The sequence below is a fragment of the Emydura macquarii genome, unplaced genomic scaffold (genome assembly GCF_026122565.2).
Source record: "Emydura macquarii macquarii isolate MOO-44397 ecotype Brisbane River unplaced genomic scaffold, CSIRO-AGI_Emac_v2 contig_18, whole genome shotgun sequence".
Taxonomy (NCBI): domain Eukaryota; kingdom Metazoa; phylum Chordata; order Testudines; family Chelidae; genus Emydura; species Emydura macquarii.
Genome location: NW_027130155.1, coordinates 4,739,142 through 4,755,933, shown reverse-complemented (window position 1 = coordinate 4,755,933; position 16,792 = coordinate 4,739,142). Strand labels below are relative to the sequence as shown.

The 16,792-nt window shown below is 38.4% G+C and overlaps 1 protein-coding gene across 1 annotated transcript in view; it reads left to right on the top strand.

The window, feature by feature from the left end:
• Nucleotides 1–16,792, top strand: part of MBNL1 (muscleblind like splicing regulator 1) — a 288,655-nt gene that overhangs the window by 3,349 nt on the left and 268,514 nt on the right. The window contains exons 2-3 of the mRNA XM_067550238.1: nt 5,657–5,731; nt 6,255–6,422. The gene's annotated coding sequence lies outside the window, so the exon portion shown is untranslated. The remainder of the gene's footprint in view (nt 1–5,656; nt 5,732–6,254; nt 6,423–16,792) is intronic.

The window sequence follows — 16,792 nt, the reverse complement described above, 5'->3', positions numbered from 1 at the left end:
GGGATGGGAATCCATGCATCTTCTGCAGGAAGCCCTATTCCTTTTGGTTGCCAGAATGATAGCAATGTAGGGGCAGAGCATGAGGAGGGACCAGGAGATTCCCTATTGCATAGATCACCCCTATCTTCTTCAATAAGGGAGTCTGTAGAAGGGTTCTAGATTCATCTGGAGTTATGGCCACAGAGTCACTCCACAGAAACTCTACCTGAGTTGGGGAATTCTGTCCATAAGTGCCTCCAGTACTTGGCTCAGATATTTGGTGTGGGTGCTGGGGTTTGGATTTTCTCCATCAGGCAAAACTTGCTGCAAATTTATGGATGTTTTACTCAAATGAGGACTCCATAGTTTTGGGCCCTGTTTTTAATAGTGACTTTGACTGTATATGCAGTACTCTATTCTAGTGTTCCAAATTGAAAGAAGGAAGAAAGAGAATGGAGACAGATTCTCAGTAGTTCACTACACTTAACAAATATTCTAAAATACTTGAGATTGAATTGAAATATTTAATTGATTCTTCTTTTTCTTTACCTTTAAAAGACAGTGCTGACATTTTCTATGCCTAGAGGGGAATGCTGCTAAATGAATTGCTAAAATCTATTACATTTGTCACTTCCCTCTGTGAATGAAGAAATTTAGTAAAGAGCATATTTATTATTTTCATCAACAAGGTTTCCTTTTGAGCAAGGAATCTTAAAATGGATTTAAATTGATAACAACCTCCTCTTTCTACCCATCACTCCTTCTTTCAGCTGGAGAAGGAGACCAAGCAAAGTATGACAAAGTGAGAGCAAGAACTGCATTACAAAACCAGGCTATCAGGAGCATTTCATGCAAATAAATGGTTATTTTTACAATTCAGCTTCTTAACAAAGAAACTGGGTAGTATTGCAAAATGTCCAGGAACTAAGGGATGATTAAGAAATTATTGCTGTCTTCTGGTATCACTTCCATTCTCAGTGGAGCCTCAGGATTTTCAGTACTCTTCACTTATTAGTATTTGGGAAAGCACTGTTTTGATATGGATCTTGCATCTAATCTTCCTAACAAGTAGCTACTCCTGAGTTTTCTAATGTGCACTAAGTGGAAGACTTCCTAAAATCCTTTCCTGTAGCAGAGGTTTTAAATTTTAATATGAGTAAGTAATCTTTTAAGAGCATTTGGCCAAGATTTGCCTGCTTGTTTTGGATAGAAACAGTTAACAATTTCTAAAGCATTTGAATTGGTTTATTTTCGTTCTTTGAATGGGAGTTACACTAGTTACACTAGTATACTCCAACTTTAATTAAGCAGGCCTCTTTTTATTGGACCAGATGGCTTGTAAAAAAAAAAGATTTGAGTTTCTCCAACACTCAACATGTAATCAGAAGTAGAAGGAATAATTCTCACCTATACAATACTCCTTTATATCATGTTATATACCATGCACATCATCTTTTTTAAAAATCTTTCTTTTAGCTGGAGTGGTCAAAAGATGAGGGGGTTTTCTCTGCCCCCTCTCTGTATTGGTTTGGTTTGGTTTGGTTTTTTTAAGCAATTAAGAAAACTGCTCTCAAATGTTCTAAGAAATTGTAGAAAGATCTTCTAAACCTTAGACACACTCCAATCAAGGAGTTGCTTGGTGCCCTGCTCTTTTGTGGCCTCCTGTCCCCTGCAAGATATGCAATATGCATGCCAGTTCTCTTGTCCCTTTCTAGTAGCAGGACCAGAATGGGAGAAAATAGCCCACTTCATCCATGCCACCAATGGGATCAGAGGGTGAAGGAGTTACTGGGTTAATTCTCACTTCCTGCAACACTGGGCACCTCTCCTGCCTGAGGTTCCACAAGTCTTTACCCCTGCTTCTAATTCCTCTCAAACTCAAAGTTTTACCAGTTGCCATAGAGTGAGAATAGGGAACCAGGGCTCAGATATGACAGCAGAGTCTCAGGTTGTCTGAAGTGTAGTCAACAGTACATTTCATTACTGTTAACTCCAAGCCAGGATTTAGGGAGACAAGACAGTACAGGCTGAGATGGTCAGTTGAAAGGCCAGCAAATGGTGTGAAGTAACCTAAATAATTACATTTTATATTCATTAAAATTGAGTCGGGTCTCTTCTGTTTCACAAGACGCAAGACCCAAACCAAAATGAACAAACCCATTGCCTCAGACTGAAACATTTTGCAGTGGAAGAAAAAGTAGAGTGAAGGTCTAAATCAAAATCCATTAATCTCTGTATGGTCTCCAATCCCAGACAATTGTTGTTCTCCGAAAATGATTACATGTAAGTTAAGATGTTCACACATTTGAACTAAGGAGAAAATTCCTATTTTTGAGAGTAACTCACATTTGTTAACCACAAAAATAGTGAAAGCCTAACTTTTGTGTGTGTGTAAAATCTTCAGGGCATGTCCTGATGGAACAAAGACCATTTATACCAGCTGAAGATATGCTACATAAATTCTTGCAAATTTGACTTGGGTGCATATTTGCCATCTTTCACAAAAATATCACTTTCTTCATGCAAAACTAGTGCAATGTAATTACAGAAAATTCCAGTTATTTGTTACATAGGAAAAAAGTTCATTTTCTTATGAACCCTTTGGGGAAAAAAGCCTTGTTTTTTCTTACAAAAAGTTTGAATCTGATGTAGTGGAGGAAAGGAAGTCGAAAGAATTTGAAGAGGGGGTAAACTGATTAGAGCAGCAGGATAGGAAGAGGATTCTAGCAGCAGCAGTTTGGGTGGATTTGAGGTGGGCAAGTGTAAAGATCAGATAGGAGATGATTGCTGTAGTCAAAATGGGAGGTAATGAAGGTCTGGACACAAATTTGGAGATGCTGCAGGGGGAAAGAGAGCCAAGATTTGGATGCAGCCGGGATATATGGGGCAAAAGAGGTTGAAGTCAGATGACACCGCATTACAGTCTTGACTGTCAGGGAATTAAAATGCAGAGTGGAGTAGGAGTGTCGGAATGGGTGAGCCAGAGAGGAGACTTGGAGGAGTAGTTCAGTTTCGGCCTTGTTACATTTGAGCTGATGGTAAGATATCTGAAAAGGTGTTAAAGAGATCAGCACTTTCAAGCCTCCTTCTCTGTAGCTCCTCTATACATGGATTGCCCTCCCCAAACTTGTCTGTAAAGCCGCTCCCTGTCCTCCTTCAAATTCCTCCCTAAGATGCACTTTTACCAGGATACCTATGATACATTGCCAAGTGGTAATGGCTAGGCAAGTAGGAATTATGCTAATCCTTCCAATCACTTGTTGCAACTTGTTTTTGTGGCAGAGGTGCTTCCTGTCTGTTTGATACAGCCGTTAGCACAACGTCACGCTGATACTAACATAGCCTCTGGCTATAGCTACTGAGAGATGATTAATAATCATTGTGCTTGTACACAGCTTTAAATATCAGTCAAGAAAACAGGGCTCAAACATTTCTAGTCACAAATGCTTTACATGGAATTTAAATGCCCAAATAGATTCAGCAATGACCTACTTAGTTTAATAACTTTTCAAGAATTATAATAAGTTTATTAAGAACATCTTTGGATTGTTGACCTTCCTGATTCTTGTTTCTTTGTGATTTCATCAGTTTTTTAAAAAATATTGGCTCTGGTGGTAATTGTTGAATGTCTCAATAAATACATTAAGCTAGGGAATGGAAAAATGAAAATTCTATTCTATAAAGAAAATAAACAAAAAAAAGACTAACAATTATTTAGATTCTGATACTGGATTTTCTATCCAGTAAAGATCTCCTGTTGCCAGTTTCAGTTGGCCTAGTGACCATTCCTTCCCCACATACTTTTGTGCCTCCTACTATGAAGCCCTTTTATGTATGGAGTTTGTTCCCCACACTAGTCTGTAAAGCCGGTAGCCTGTTTCTCCTTCAAGCATCTGAGTTGTGCCCTTGAAACAGGTAAGAAAGATATTCAATATATTATAAATTTAAAACTTACATTTCCTTTCTTCTTTTAGACTATGTTGACCTTCACATTCAGCACTGATACCTAAAGCCAACTTGCAGGAATAAGTTAAATTCTATTTTTGTGCAGTATTGTTTATTGTCCTGTTATAATGTATACCCTCAAAAACATGAAAGCAGCACAATGTTGCTGAGGAGAGGTTGTAGAAAACACCTTTCTGAGTCATGGTTTTGGCAGTTCATGTATAGTGATGTTTATAGAGGATTAATTTTGAAAAGTGACATAGAAATTTGTTAATAGCAATTTCATTAATTTAACCTGTTCACTACACACACATGCACACAGTTTTCTATGTGATATTATTTCAGATGAAAAGATCATTATGGCATACAAAGTTGTGACATTTTCCAGGATACAATCTGAATTGTTGAACAGCTGTGTCCCCTCAATTCTTCAACCGGGGTGCTTTTTACACTGCTTCACTGTGAAAGCAATCACTCCTGGTCTGCTCACACACGATCTCCAGCATGAAATTACTCCAAGCTATACAGAATGAGTTCTATGGCCAGCCACTCTTGAATTACATGGCAGACCAACACCAGCAAATTCCCAGTCCTAGACCTTCCTCCAGAAATGTACCTCTTGTACTGCCCCAGCCCTCTCATGGACAAGACAAGCTCATATAAAGTCAGTCATTTGTTAATAGAAAATGATATGAACAAATCTTGTTCTCTCAAATGGAGTCTCCCAAACACTTTTGTTCAAGCACACTGGTTTGGATAGAACAATAAAACAAGTTTATTAACTACAGAAAGTTAGATTTTAAGTGATTACAAGTAATGAAGCATAAAAGTCAGAATTGGTTACAAAGAAATAAAAGGTAAAACCCAAATAAGTGAATTCAAAGCAAAAGTCTCTCACCACATGTTTTAACTGTCTTACTGGCTGAATTGCTTTCTGCCAGGATCCCTCCCCAGTCCAGTGATGCTTCCTTTGTCCTTTAAGTGCTGACAATGTCATGAGTAGAGATGAAGGGAGAGATGATTCGGGGCTTCTGTTCCCCATTCTTTATACTTTTTCCTCTTCTTTGAGAATTGTCTCCAGCTGGGGTTCAGGAGAAAGAAAGTCTGTGGGTCGAGAACTTCCAGCTGTTTCTTTGCCAAGATGTACATTTCTCGCTCATACTCTTTCTCCTGCCAAAGAATGACTGCTTAACAAGGTGGTGGTCCATTTGATTTCATTGACACCTGGCTGAGATGTCCGTTTGCTTTTTTTCTCTGAGGAACTGGTTTGTGGCTGCTTCCCCAGATTTGGAATATGTCTTGGTTAACATCATATAGATGTTAGAATAGAATCTTATGACTTTACATACAATGTTGCCACATGTATTTTATGAGTACAATAATAATCAGCAAATTGAGTTCTCAGATAATACCTTACAAGGCATAGTTTGTACAACATTTATCATAGTCTTGAAAAAGAGGTGGATGTAGGGATACAGCCTGTCACAAAAGTAGATCACCTTAACTAGTTCAGCACTATGTGTGGTCAGGAAGTGGAAATAATTTTTCATGATCTGCCGTAAACTGAATCTGCAGATGATTAAATTCCAAAGCAAAACTGAGGTATATGATAGGGTCAGAAGCTATTGATTGAAAATATATTCCAACTCCATGAGCATCATTCCTGTTGGCATAACAAAAAAATAGAAGATTGAGCAAAATTTTTTTTAAATAATGCTTTTTCTGCCTCTAGAGTTGAAACTGTGATGCTGCTTTTCATGATTTTTCAAAGATTATAATATGACTTTGGGGACAGGACAGGACTTAGGTGAGTAACTCCTGAACAAAAAGATTTTCTTCTTATATTGATATAGAGAAGATTCAGAGATGGATGACAAAATGGTTAGAAGACTAGAAAGTCTTCTGTGTGATGAAAGATCGAAAAAACTGAAACTATTTAGCTTAAAGAAGAGGTGAATTAAATGGCACATGATAGATAAAATAATGAATGGTGTAGAAAAGGTAAACTGGGTGATTTGGTTTACCCTGTCTCATAATACAAGAAATGAAAGAACATTCAGGAAAACTTAATGGCAATATATTTAATATTGGATAAATGGGAATACTTCTATCTAAAACCTGATTCACTTATGAAACTCACTGCCTCTGAATATCTCTGAAGTCAAGAACTTAAAAGAATGTCATATACAATTACTAATGAGAACATTCACATTTATATTACATAGCATTAAAAACATGTTTAGAAGGATTCAAGCCCCCATTTCAGAGCATTAAACAGCCACCAGTTTCTAGGACCTAGGAATAAACTTCCCTGAAAACTTTCATTACAGGATTTTCTGCTTCATCCTCTGAAACATCTGGTAATGGCCACTGGCACTGGACTTGAAAAATCACTGGCCAGATTGGCATGGACAACGCTATGTACTTAAGCATGAGTTAAAAATGGGAATGTTTGAGGAGCTGGTCTATATGGAGATGAGATTGGGTACACAGTGGAGGTAAATAACTTCTTTTTTTTTTAGTTTTAACTGACTAAAATGCTTTCCGTTTAAAAAATTTATTTTGTGGCATTCAAATGTTGGTTGTCTGTTTGTGAAATTTACAAGATTACTCTCCTTGAATAGGAATACTTTGCTTAATAACTCTCTTTAAAGTAGTACACTGAAATTTAGAATGGACTTGAACACCTTTATCAAATAGTGGAATCAAATATATCCTCTAACACGCTGGGCTAGACAAACCATGAAATGTGTAAATGTGAGGACTCTTGTACTTCAATATCACTGAAATAATTTGATAACATAACTTCCTGAAGTTTGTATGCATATAATGCTGTATTCTCAGTATCGCCATTAAAGTCCTTTAATGGCGCTGAAGTAAATTGCAGGCATTCACACTGCTGTAAATTAAATAAATGATTGGTATGTGAACATGATCCAGAAGAGGGCAGACCACAATGCATTATTATGAGTAAATGACTATAGTAATAAATTATTAAAAAGCTTTTGCTGCGAATATTTTCCATAACATTGTCTATGGCATTACATAAGAGACTTTGGGGGAGGAAAAAGCCATTTAACCCCAAATATTTGCTGGTCTTTGGTTTCATCACTCTGTTTGCCTATTTATTACCGATTTCCATCCTCTTTGCTCAAAATAATACCTATTTCTTAAACTCCCAGTTGCTATTCACTTTAAATATCTAGCATTAATAATCCATTTCATTTGATTATTCTCCTTTCAGTGTTTTAGTTTAGATCTTGCTGTCTAATTGTTCTTTTGTACAGAGTGTCTGCTTGCCACAGGAGAAAAAAATCCTGTTTTCATTCCACATATAGGAAAAAACTGACCCCAAAATATTTATTTGTGTATTGTAATATTACAGGAAAGAAGGTGGTGTGTGTGAACAATTTTAAAACTCCTATAATGTGCTGTGCATTGAAACTAAATGGTAATTCACGGTCCTAAAAATTAATCCGCTACCATAAACAGTTATTTAGCTTTTCATTCCTTCCAAGCAGGTCTGATTTTTGGACTATCGGAGAGAGAGCTTGTGAGGTTAGCCTAGGAGTTCACCTAACTTTGTTCTCCCCACTCCCAGCCACCCCCCCCCCCCCACACACACACACTGTCATAAACCCTCTTCTTTCCCTCGTCAACATACCCCTCCAGTTTGTTTCCCTCAACGCCTTTTTTTCCATTCCCTTATGTGCTTTATTAATCTCTATTCCTCCCCAGCCTCCCAACTGCTTCTCCCAGCATATTTTTCATCCACAAGTCTTCCTAGTGCGTGCCCCGACCTGTTGGACTCCCCCATTCTTTTTTCCCCTCTCACATGGCACAGGAGGGGGGGTTTCTTTAGGTGTGGCTCACTGACCCTTTGATAGCACTGTATTCCTAGAAATGGGATTCTGGTACATGGTGGGGGGTGGAATTCTGTTTTCTTTCTTGCAACCATACTATTAGGGCTCTTCTCCAAAGGGCAAAAGCCCTGGTCTTTGGCAAAAAGGAGCATAACTGATGGACTGCACTTCACTGAGGGTCGTCTTCTCTCTCTATGGGGAAGAGAAGTCAAAATATGAAACCTACCTCCTGGGAAAGATACTGATGATGCATTTCTAATCCCTCCTTCCACAACTGGAGGAGCCAGCAAACTGGGAGCTAACTGCAAAGGGCACACTGCCACTAGCAGGACCTGTGCTGTGAAGAAAGACACAAATCAGTGATTCTTCTCTCCCCCTCTTCTCCCCCCCCCCACCCCCCCCGCCCAACCACTACAATGAGGTTTGTGGAACCCTAAAGCCAGCCTGCTGCTACATTTAAATTGTGAAACTATGTTGTCTAGAAAGCTTAAAAATCATAATAAGATCCTATCTTCATAAGTTTATAAACGCCGTTTTAAAAAAAGTGTTCCAAGCTAAAATTTAGCATACAAATTGAGCATTCACACTTAGCTTTTAGTTCATTTTTTAAACAGAAGTCTTGCAAAACCTCTTGAATAAGGGATTAAAAATTACAAAATGATTTTGTTTAGAATTTTGTTTATCACATGCAAATAATTTTGGGTTGTAGAAATGTCCAGTACTGTCCAACTCAGAGATTTTTTAATACAGACACAGTGTATATGCAGCGGCTACATTCACAGAAGAGGGTGTAACACTCTAATATGTCAATAACCCAAGTATTAAAGGATCCCTAAGCACTCATTGACATAGTATGATAGATTGCAATGAGTTTGAAGTTCCAGAATAGGTATTAGGCTAAAAATCAACTTTGAAAGTATTAATGCTATAAGCTGTAATGGCTACAAAGGAACAGCTGATATCTGATAATAGACTATTTTAAAATTATCCAAATACATATTTACTTGATAGACCATAATAGATCTAATATATGTGCATTTATAAATAGTCTGAACTCGTAAACATTTCAATTAAAAGTAAAGTGGGTAGTTCTGGAAAATTTTGCCTATCATGAGTACTACTATACAAAACCCTATGGACAATCACATTCTGATGTGTGAGGAAGAGGCTGTCATAGGAGAGTGATAACCTATAAACCAGCACAATATGTGTGACAAAGGCCTCTTCATCGCTGACATGTCAGCCAGTCCCTCCTGGGTCCTAATCCTGTAATAAGAACATAAATCCAGTATAGCAGAATTTGTTGTGGGGGATTTTGTAAACAGCACACCTATTTTTTTTAAATTGTAAATGAATTAAAGTAAATAATTCTTTTTACTTTTTTACTAAGTAGAATCCTTTGCAGAAAATGTCCTTAATTTTCTAAGTAAGTGTTCCATACATGCCTCCAATATTTGAAGCTGTGGATTCAATGAAATAATTTAATAATTGTTACAGTGCATCACTCAACCTCTCTCACAAACATGAAGGCAGGTGGCTCCCGGGATTTTTATATATTAGTAATAAAACCTCTCTTCCTAAATGTTTTCCAGCAGGTGGGGAGAAAGATAACACTGACTCATAAGTATTCTGTAAATGAACTGAATGTTTGAATGATGAGCAATATATTTTTGTAGGTATTGGCATTTTCTGGTACTCCATATCAGGAATGTGTTCTGTAACTACTTAGTAGGATCTTCATTACTTTAAGACTTGTATATACTTTTGCTGCTTCACATTATATTGCATGTAGGATTTGATTAAATACATTTTCAGTGTGAATTAAGACAGTAACCTCTGTGGCCTGTAAATGGGGTTTTATCAAAGCCAACACTGAATTCTTTATAATGTGTATATAGTAAGTAGAATTAGCAACATGAAGAGAGCAGGACTGAATTTGCAAAGAATGAATTACAGCCATCTTCTAAAAATGGTAGTCCCTCTAGCTACTGGTTTTCCTTATATCAGTGTCAGGAAGCCTGCACTACAGCTGCTGTTAAAGATAAATAGAAAAATTATAGCTACAAATGGTAGTACTTTTCAGCAGCTGAGTCCAACATAAAAAATAGCCCTGGGTTCCTATGGATTTAGAATGAGAAAAGCTGAGTGTATGGGTCACTTGGTTGGTGTCCTCAGTAGGAAGGGTGAGATTACTCTGAAACAGACTGATTAAGGCCCAGTCCAACTCCCACTGAATTTAATGGGAAAGAGTCCTATGGGAATCTAATCGAGCCTCAATGCCCATTCCGTGTGTGGGAATCCCTGCTTATTCCATAATAGCTGCCACATTTATCTACAGAGCCAATACAAGTGTTTGTCATTCCCTTGTATATAGGAATGAGTGAACTGGGGGTGCAGAAAAAAAAATAGTTTAACATAACCTTGGCCTTCATCGTGAACCAAAGCCATGTTTGTTTTATGGTTAAGGTTTTGTTATGGTAAGATTATGTTATTGTTTTGTAATGGGGAGTGGGGCTCACCGGGGGGGGGGGGGGGGGGGGGGGGGGGATGTGAAGTGAATGAAACCCAAGCAGGGGGCTTGAGAGCCTGAGTCCTGCTGTGGGGATCCAACACCCACCGCCACCGCAGCTGTTAGCTCCAGGGCCTTCACCGCAGCCTCTGCAGCTCAGAGCTCTGGGTCCTCCTGTAGCAGCTGGGAGCTGCGGTGTCCCCCTGCTGGTTGTCCGCTCCAGCCCCGCCACCCCAGGGCTAAAGTGGAAAATGTCATGGTCTCTGAAAGTCATGGAATCCTTGTACTCCGTGACATAATTTTATCCTTAATTATGTACTACAACATCTGAATAACAATCTTCTCCCTCAGACTCAGCACCCGTGACAATCTGTGCTAGGCTGGTTGATGTCTTTAAATGTCATGGGGTTTGAGGTACGGATTATAGGAGAATAATGCTTTGTGAGGAACTTCTGACCTGGGAAATCCACAGAGCATAGCGCAACCCAAAGAGCAGGCCTGATAATTAACAAAGAGATTCTTGCCTTCAGGCATCGCTAAAAGATATTGAAGCTTGGGGGGTAAAGTTCATGTAAGGTGTCTTGACTTGGTACTAGTCACTTTTCAAATTTAATTGTTTCCATTCCAACCCAGTTAGCACCATTTAGAGTATCTAATTATTCTGGTTGTTGACACAGAAAAATGACAGTGGTTGGCAGGCAGTGGTGTTGTGGTTCACCCTGGTGAACATGGGTAAAATACTGTCAGTTCAGTAAAGAAAAATAACACCAGACACATTGTGGCTTAATAAGTATAGATACCATCAGAACATTTATTATTTGTTAAAGACGTTGTAGCTGAATGATTTGTCTGCAGCTATATCTTAGGGGAAAATAGGTATAATTGTGACACTTTAATGCAGACTTAATAAAAAAAAACAAAAAACCCCAAAGTGAAGATATGTATGCAACGTAAGGATAGTGTGCAATTATTGTGCTCATACAATTCTAAATAGAAACAAGGCAGATTATTTTAGGAAGAGGGGTTGACTCTGACCGTGAGGTGCTGCTATAACTAAGGAAAGAGGCCAAACTACTTAGAAAACAAACACATTCTATGTTAAGTGCTTTTGCTGTAAATAGCAATGCTTTGCTCCCAAGTAGTATACTAAAAATGTTGAAAGTGTTCAACTTGTGAAATTAGAAAACTTTCAAAGACCAAAGTATTATTCTTCAAAAGGTTTTTTTTGAGCCACAGATAGAAGTGTCTCTGGGTACTGCTACAACATTCATGATGCAGAGATGGTCCCATCTGTTAAATGGTCTGGTTTCAACAAGGAGCTCCTATATGCCCTTTGCAGTTTAGACATCATTGAGATCAGTAACAAACCACAGGAGAAGATATAAATATCACAGCTAAAGCATTCATTTGCACCACAGGCTGGTGACAGTGTCACTTTTTGAAGGCAGGTATAAGGCAAGTAATATTGTAAGTACACTGGCAGCCAAAAGCAGTGACTTCAATAGATACTTCCTTTTGTTTCTTCTCTGTGGATTGGTTTTTACAGCATGTATTAAAATGTAATGCGATTATAGCCAATTTATAAGATTGCTACTTATTCATCCAATGTATGATTAATAGGGATTTAGATAAATATTTTCAAAGGGATTTAACAGGATTGTATATTACAGAAATATGCAGCATCATGCTAAGCATTAGGAAGCTATTAAAGAGACTTTTATGGAGATGAAACTCTCGTATCCAAATAGAAATGAATAGATCACTATTGGTTATGAATAATCCAAACCATTATGTCCTATAGTGCATAGATATAGGTAAAAGATACAAGTTGATCCAGAATTTAGCACCATATCCTACCTTGTTCTACTGACTTTACTACAGAAGTAGGCACTGGAAAGATAGTGCTTTAATAAACAAATTGGTATTCAATTTGGGATGACAGGAAGAAATAAGGTTACTCTGGTATGGATACTCTTACCTCATTCCGTTCCACTGACTGGTCCCTGATGCATATTTCAAATATTTATTCTAGTCAATAAGCTTTTGTAAGATATCACATGTCAAAATCACTTTCTTTAACAGGAAATTCAAATGTTAACATTTTGCTGCAGATGTAGCAGATTAGTACATAACACCTGAAAGGTTTTTTTTTAATAGAGCTGGTTGACAAGTTAAAGAGAATTCACAAATATTTTTTTGTGAATATAAGCAATGGGGTATTATTGCTTGGTAGTCACACGTATTTAGACAACCACTATGTATCCAGAAAAGTGTTTGTGACCCTTGAAATGGAATTGTGTTGCAATTGTATTGCAAGATATTATGCATCCAAAAAGTCATATCAGAAGTGTGATATTTAGTATTTGAAATGTTTTAAACAAGAGACTAATGAACAGCAAGGAGCAGAAACAATATGACGACCTACGCAACATGCTTGTGACTTGACTCTTCAGCATTCAATCCATAGTCTGAAAGCTATTTGTCCAAAGACTTTTGAATGCCACATTATTTATTTTATTTATTTGCACCCATGCATGTGCACATATACACATGCACAGGCTCAGTTTGCGAACATATCCCTACTGAAAACATGAATTAGTCATTAATATTAACTACCATTATGTGAACAAATTCTCTGACTAACTCTACTTTTGACCTGCAATCCCAAGATTCTTTAAAGGATAAAATATATTGACAATTAATAGAAGCCACAAAACTTGGATCTGGGTTTTGAAACTCTTTCCTCCCCATATTGGGTGGGTAGGAGGGGGGAGGCTAGAATTAAGTTTAAAATTTAAGTAGTTATAAATGTAGGCTGAAATCCTGTTCCTATTGAAATCAATGGAACTAGGATTTCACCTGTATAGGTCTGCTGTGAAACCCATCTGTCACACTGTCTGGATTTGCTCACAACTGAGAGTGCCTACCTCAGGGCAGATTATCAGAAAACAGGTTAGACACCCAAACTGTGTGTTCTATAATTAGATTTCACCACGCCAGTAACAATGTGAACCTTGGATCACTATACTAGTCTTATCATGGAGTCACAGACAGTCCCCTCAAACTCTCCAATCTATCTTGCCTCTCAGACGCACTGAACTTTGTGGTAAAAGGTCACTTAAACCAAAAATCACACATCAGGTTACTCCCAGTCCCAAGAGACCAGTCACCCCACATCAGCTGGTACTCTAGATTTTACACCAAAGACAACTCTGAGAGCCAATTCTATAATTAACTAAAGGTTTATTAGATAAGAAAAGGAAATGAGAGTCATTGAGTTAAAGCAGGTACAATATATGCCTAGGTGAGACAGTTTGTAATTCCAAATGGTGGCAGTGATGTACTAAACTGCCAGTTTCCCAAAAGTCTTTTCAGGGTACCCAGATTGTCTCTGGGATCTCTGCTTTGCATCTGGTACAGTTCCCTGTAGGAGTCCAAACAGTCCAGCCATCCAAAATCTTTCCTTCAATCCATACTTGTAGCTGCTTCTTACAGAAAACAAGATGACACTGTCACTATCCACATGGGATTTACTACATTATGACAGAATACAGATAAGTAAGAACAATGCAAGTAACATCCCACTAGTTTTCATGAAGTTTAAACACCAAATATACTCCTATGCATTTAATAATCACTTTTATCTGTACTAATATACAAATGAATTGGTCTGGGTCTCTGGCATGAGCTGGCAACTGGTCTGCCAGTATCACACCATCTCTGTAGCTCTGATCCTGCAATCAGACAACCCTGGCCTAAGCTGACAGCTCAGATCTGCTGTAGTACTTTACCCACTGCAGTTGCTGCTGGATTCCATGCAGATGCAGGAGTCTGTGTTAGGCCAGGATCCTGCAATTGGAGGATCCACTATGTATATAGGTAAATAGTCTAATATTTGTCAATCATCCTAAAAGCTTGGACATGACATGTATTATAATCACATACTTTATGTAATGTACGTTTTTGGTTCCTTCATCTAAATGAGGACTCCTTTAAAACATATTTCTATAACAAATCCTTGAATAGTTTCAAATTAATATTGCTTGACAATGCATGAGCCCTGACTGGCTTACTTCTTTTCTGTTGAATAGCTCATACTGCTTTGTGAGTTTACCATGTGCATTACTAAATAAAGTAATCAAAATGTGTGATTGTTTGGTTGGGGGTTTTTTTACTGGCAAGTGTAGAGAGGAAATCCTTCTTCTGAAAGAGCACAATGGCCCTTGATTTCTCCAGGGTAAGTAGCAGCCAGTGAAAACAAACATTATCCTGTTATAGTACATTTCTACAAAGGCCTCAATTAAAAAGCTTATATGTATGAAGTTCAGAGAACAAGGAAAACTAAAATCCAGGGAGACTTTTTGTGGGGGGAAAACATTATCCTCATAAAATTTTCTTCATTTGACGGGGTGGAGGGGAGGAACAAAAGAGATGCTGTGCTATATTGTTGATTTCATAATAGTATATGTTCAAAGGGTAGTTCAAACACTGGTTACTCCACACTATATGCATATTCTGTTGGGATTTTCTGTTTGTGTAGTTCTGTTATGGTGAAATAATTTCTTTGTGATGTGAGAGGGCAATTTATTTCTAGTGCCTATTTTATTTTTGACTGTTTTGCTCTTATCTTTTTAATTATGCTGTGTTCTTATGACATCAACAACTCATTACTGGCTCAGCTATAGAGTCAATTTAAGATCACAAAGCTTTAGCCCTGGTCTACACTTACCTGGAGATTCGGCGGCAGTCGACGGGAGTTTCGCAAGCTACACAGAGTAGCTTGTGTAACTCCTGTCAACTGCTGTACTTCCCTTCTGTGCACCATCTTCACTGAACTGCGCCGACGGGAACTAAGTTCCCGTCGATGCAGCGCTACGCCACTTGAGGGGATGGTTTACAAGTGTCAACTTCCTGATTGATTGAGCGGGTCTACACTGACTGCTCAATCAATCCAGAAAGATAAATCTGAGGGCAGCAACTTTGCCGCCGTCAGTGTAGACATATCCTTAGTAAAATAATAGGTAACTGTCAATAAGCTGAAATCTCTCTCTCCCGGGTCCCAATTCAATTCCTATTCATAGTTGATAGCAAACCCACCGCTGAGTTCAATGGGTGCAGATTAGACCTCAAATGAACAGACTGTTCATATGTTATCCATTGCTTCACTTAAACCCAGAGGCCACTAATCAGGAAACCTTTCTTGGAAGGTGTTGAAGTGACAGACTGTGGAACAGCACTCAAAACATGTTGCTGAGTATATTATCCAGAAGAGATGTAACTGTAGCATAGATGCTGATTTGGGTCAGTTTTACAGAGTCCTTATCACCGAAAGTGATGACCCATAGTTCTCTACTAGAGCTGAAAAGATCCTTTTGTTTCACTGCTAGAAACATCAAAACTAGTCATAAATGTGGTGATCAGTGTGAACTCTTGCCATTGTTTGGCTCATGTGATTTAACTGTTGTTTGATGGGATAGTGATAAAGATCATTGGAATACTAATCCTGAAACATAAATATTAAAGCAAAAAGTAATTTTGTTACAGCAAGACTAACTTCATGAGGGATATCAGAATGACTTGATGCATTGATAGTGGAGAAGTGAATGGTGGAAGCTTGCAGTGTCAGATTGCTACCAGTCAATGGGAAATCATTTTTAAGTTGGAAAATCCACATTCACAGCCATTGTCATGCAAGTATGTAGGGCCATTAATAGTTTCCTGCAATGCAGGATATGACTCTTGGAATGTGGATGGACCTAGTGGATGGATTTATAGCAATGGGATACCTAAACTGTGGGGGGTGATAAATAGTATGCATATCCTTATGTTGGCATCAACCAAACATGCCACAGAACGCATCAGCAGAAAGGGCTATTTTTCTATGGTTTATGCAAATAGTGGTGGGTCACAGGGGATGCTTCATCGATATCAGTGTAGACTGGTCATAGAAGGTACATGACACTCACTTCTTTAAGAATATGGAACTGTTCAGGAATCTGCAGACAGGGGCCCCCTTTTTCTTACCAGTGGATTACCACTGGCAATATTGAAATACCAGTAGTGATTGTAGGGGACCCAATCTACCCTGTGTTCCCCTGATTCATGAAGCCAGGCATTGGCCATCTCGACAGCACCAAGGAAAGAATAAACTAACAGCTCAGTAGATTCAGAATGATTCCTGAATGTGCTTTTGGTAGACTGAAGGGATGTGGGTGGTGTTTACTCACTAGATTGGATCTCAGTAAGAAAAATATCCCAATGGTTATAGACGCCTGTTGTGTCCTGCATAATTTGAGGAGGGGTGGGGGGGATGCTGCCAGGGTGGAGGGCAGAGGGGGGAGTAGCTGTCTGCTGACTTTGAACCTCGGTGTGGAGCTATGCAGTTGAGGGAGGCTTTGAAAGAGAACTTTAATGGTCAATCATATTAGTGTTCTCTGGGCCTAGATCTTTGGGTGCTGCTAATAATTATGTAGTGGTTGCTCTACATTTATAAAAA